The sequence below is a fragment of the Alexandromys fortis genome, unplaced genomic scaffold (assembly GCF_014885135.2).
Source record: "Alexandromys fortis isolate MF-2015 unplaced genomic scaffold, M_Fortis_MF-2015_v1.1 scaffold_154, whole genome shotgun sequence".
Lineage (NCBI taxonomy): Eukaryota > Metazoa > Chordata > Mammalia > Rodentia > Cricetidae > Alexandromys > Alexandromys fortis.
This window is the reverse complement of record NW_026068040.1, coordinates 2,480,791-2,485,385: the sequence shown is the minus strand read 5'-3', so window position 1 is coordinate 2,485,385 and position 4,595 is coordinate 2,480,791. Positions and strand designations below refer to the sequence as shown.

Sequence of the window (4,595 nt, the reverse complement as noted above, 5' to 3'; positions counted from 1 at the left end):
CTAAGTTGCCTAGTCTGTTTTTTGTTTATAATAACACAAGGAACTAAGACGAATGGTAAAATAAAAAGTACTCATTAACTTAATGTTTTCAATAGTGTTGTGAACAAATTCTATAAAATTTACTCACTTAATGAATACAGTTTAGTAGCTTTTAGTGTAGTGAATGAATTTGAAACTGTCACTACAATCCATTTTAGGGCACTTTCGTGACCTCCCAAGTTTACACCCCACTAAGCATAATCTACTCATTTACTCTAGCTAACTGATTTGTCTTTGTGGATTTGCCTATACTGCACAGTTCCTGTAAGTGAAGACAATATGAGGTCCTTTTGAACATGACAATGCTATTCAGATTTTACCAACATTGTATCAGTACTATATTGGTAATTCAACTCACTCATTACTAAATAATTCCTTTGTATGGATATATTGCATGTTGGGTTGACGGTGATTTCGACTCTGGCTGTTATAACACTACTTTGATCACTTTGTGTAAACATTTTTGTGTATAGATAAATGTTTTCATGTTTCTGGATTATGTCACTAGGTAGAATTGGTAGGTTATATAAGAAGTCTGTCTTTAGACTCTTCAGCAGTTAGCATTTTATATTGTCGCTGGTAGTTATGAAAATTCCAATTTCTCCAGTGTGTGTGTGTGTGTGTGTGTGTGTGTGTGTGTGCATGTGTGTATGGAGAATGTGGACCTGAGTGTTTGGGGGAGGGTGCATGCACCTAATTGAATATGAAGGAGGATGTAGAATTTTCTGCTGCATTACTGCCTTAGGCCCTTATGATGGGGTCTGTCAGTGGTCAGGAACTCTCCTTCTTCTGTTCTGTCTCCTCAGCATTAGGGTTACAGCTATGCATGACCACAGCCTGCATTTTACATGGGTTCTGACATTTGAACTCAGGTCTTTCAGCTTGTGTAGCAGGTGATCTTTCTCTAAGCCATGTACCTTTTTTGTTTTGTTTTTCTAGACAGGGCTTCTCTATGTCATAGCCTTAGCTGTCCTGGAACTAGCTCTTGAAGAACAGACTGGTCTCAAATTCACAGAGATCCGCCTGCCTCTGCCTCCCGCAATTAAAGGAGTGCACCGCCACCAGCCCCCCCCCTTTTTTTTAACTGAATAACCATTATGGGAGTAGGACAAGGTATTTGATTCTGTTTTTGATTTGTGGTCTTTGGAGAAAAAATATCTATTCCTATGTTTTGACTATTAGGTTAATATCAAAATCGGAGAGTTCCTGATACAGTCTACATATGAGTCCTTCATAAAAAAACAAAACAAATGACCTGCATTTCCCCCCTCATTCTGTGAGGTTTTATGTTGAAGGACATGTTTTTTGATTCTAGCGATGTTCACTGTAGGATGCTATTGCTTGCGGTATTTTAGGTGTTATAGCCTGCACACCATGGCCTGTGCAGAGCCATGAAGATTTAGTTCTGTGTTTTTCTTCTAAATGAGTTTTTGGACTCGTTTAGATGTTAGATTCACTTTATTTAGTTAGCCTTTGCATAAGGTGTGACAAAGGGGTCCTGGTTCATTCTTTTGCAGGTGGCTATCCAAGTATTCAATCTCTATTTCTTGAAGAGATTGTCTTTCTCCCATTGGTTGTCTCTGTATCCTGTCAAAAGTCAGTTGCCCGTGTGAGACTGTGTTTATGGCTTCCTAGTTGTATCCCACAGATCTGTGTGTTGGCTTGTGTGTAAATACCACAGCATGCTGACTTCAGTACTGTAGACTGTAGTACTGTAAGATTTGAAGTCAGGCACAAGCCTTCTAACTTGACTCTTCTTTTACAAGATTGTTTTAGTTGTTTTGGGTCCCTTGGGGTTTTGTTGTTGTTTTCTTTTTAAGACATGGCCTCACACGAGCCCTGGTTGGCCTGGAACTTGCTATGTAGACCAGGCTGGCCTCCAAGTCAGAGAGATCCTCTTGCCTATGTCTCAAGAGTGCTGAGATTACCTGGATTCTCCGCATTTCTGTATGAATGTATGCTTCCAGGTTTTGTGAAGAAGGCAGCTGGAAATCTGGTGGGGATTGAACTTTTGAGACAAGTTTTAGGACTGGATTGACCTCATTTTAACTTCGACTCTTAGGAACTACAGGGACGCTCTTCCATCACTGTCAGGGCCCTCTTTGGAGTTTAGAGCATCCCATCTAATAATTCTAAATTTATGTAGTGACTTTAGGTGAGGTTTACTTTTAAATTTCTCTTCTTTTCGATACTATTAAATTGAAATTGTTTCCGTGCAGGTTTTTGTCTTTGTGCAGGTGTACATGCACATGCACACACGGAGGAGGCCGGAGAGCAGCCTCAGGTGTTGCTCAGGGGCCATCCACCTTGGTTTTGTTTGTTTTTGAGAAAGGATCCGTTTGTTTGTTACCTGCAGATCCCTGGCTTGTCGGGTGTCCAGTGAGTCCCAGGGTTGGCTTGTCTCCTCCTCCCCAGCAGTGGGATGAGGTTTCTAGCTGGGCTTTGAAAGAAAACCTCAGAGCGCACCATGCTTGCGTGACAAGCATTCACTACATTGTCTCCTCAGCCCTTGTCATGATTTTTGGTTGGTTCCTTGTTATTCCACAGAAGCAAATGGTTTTTGTATACTGGCCTTGGTGAACTGGTTGATTCTGGTAGGTTTTGGTGGATTCCTCTGAGTTTTCTGATAAGACATTTCATCTACAGGCAGGTGTCACTTGAATTCTCTTTCCAATCTGGGTGCATTTTATGTTGTTGTCTTGCCTAGCACCCTGCGTGCACCGTTGTAGAGAGGGCACAGATGTGGAGCCTTGCTGTGTTCCTGACATTAAGGCATATTCATCAGCTGTCACTGTAGAGAATCATGAAGACAAAGCTCATTTGGTTCCCAGTTCCAAAGTCTCTACGTATCTCCAGTGACGGGGACCATCGTTCATCATGGTGGAGGTTGTGTCATAGTGCAAACTCCTCACCTTGTGAAGCAGGAATCAAGACGAGAAACTAGGCAGGACTGAGCCCCACAATCCTTTTTGAAATCAAAGTTAGTCACTGAAGGATACCCCCCAAGGCCTCACATCCTAAGGGTCCACAGCACTTCCCTGTAGGACTACCCTGGAGACCAAACCTTAAACACACAGGCCTTGGGTGAGGGAGAGAGGATTCGGCATGGCCTCCAAATAGCACTGGAGGAAGAATTCAGTCTTTTACCATCTCTTGTTAGCAGTGAACTTTTTTTTTTCATGCTCTTTAAGACCAGGATTTCTCTCTGTTGCTAGTTTGTTGTATGTTTTTATGGAGGGAATTTTTATCGATTGTTTTTTCTGTTTCTACTGTGACGATATAGTTTTAGCCTTCATTACATGGCTATGGTATAATGTGCTGATTTTGTTTTTGGATGTTAACCCAAACAGACTTTCTCTAGGATACAACAAAAGACAAAAACCACTGCTGGTTCAGTTTGCAGGGGATTTTGTCCCCGACAATCTTAGGCGACTTGAGTGGGTAATTTTCTTGGTCTGGTGTTGACATCAGGGTATGCTGGCCACAAGAACGAATGGAGAAACATTCCACACTCTCTGGTTTGTGAAGAAGTGGTGCTTGATCTTCGTGAAATGCTTGGGGATTCCTAAGTGAAACCGTCTGGATTTGGGCTTTTCCTTGTAGTTACATCTCTTTGGAACTGTAAGTCAAGACTTCCTAGTCTAGACTTTCTGTTTCAAATCCATGTCCGTTCGTGTTTCAGACACTCAGTTTTGAGAGTTCGAATCTTGAGGAGTTTGTCTAAGTCATTTGCCACTTGACTGGTATCAGAATAGTCCTCCGTAATCTGCTGTTTCTGTAAGGCAGGTAGCAGGGCTCGCCTTGCACTCCTGATAACTGGAGAGCCCCTTCTCCTGCTGGTGAATCCAGCTAATAGTTTACAAAATATGTAGAGAATTTAAAGATCTACTTTTACTATATTTGTGTGTGTGTGTGTGTGTGCGCGCGCGCGTGCACGTGCGTGTGCATGTAAGAACATGCACACGAGTGCAGATGCCTGAGGAGGCCAGAGGTATTGGATCCCCATGGAAGTCGTGAGCTGCCTGACCTGGGTCCTGGGAACCTTTCCAAGTGCAGTATGTGCTCTTAACTGCTGAACCATCTCTCCAGCCTCCGTAATTATATTTTGAAAGTTCCATGGACTGTTCCCTGTTGTTTTTATCATGGAGAATGTGTTGATTTTCACTCTAACTCTCATTTATCCATTAAGGAAGGCTGTATTCTGGCTGACATGAGAGTTAGTCAGAGTTCAGGGTCTTGGGAAAGAGTTTGTTATTCTATCAGATTGCCCTGTGGGTGACTGTTCAGCTCATCATTTCGGAACAATTGAGAAATAATTAATTGGCTCGGGGATGGGTGGCCATCTGTGGCTTACTATAGTGATGTGGAAAGGATGGTTCCTGCTGATGCCCATTTTCTGGAGCACAGAGGTTGGTGGGTATAGAGGAGGGAATAGGAACTGTCAAACTAGCAGATAGAAAACTTCAACGATAACTGTATTCTAAATATAGAACTCACAGCTTCAATGTCATCAAGGGGATATTTAAATTATCCTGCTTTCCTTAAAACACAGTGAA

The 4,595-nt window shown here is 42.2% G+C and overlaps 1 protein-coding gene across 2 annotated transcripts in view; it reads right to left on the bottom strand.

Annotated features, from left to right (window-relative positions):
- The window catches only part of Grip1 (glutamate receptor interacting protein 1), a 632,754-nt gene that overhangs the window by 4,024 nt on the left and 624,135 nt on the right, over window positions 1-4,595 (bottom strand). The window lies entirely within an intron of this gene.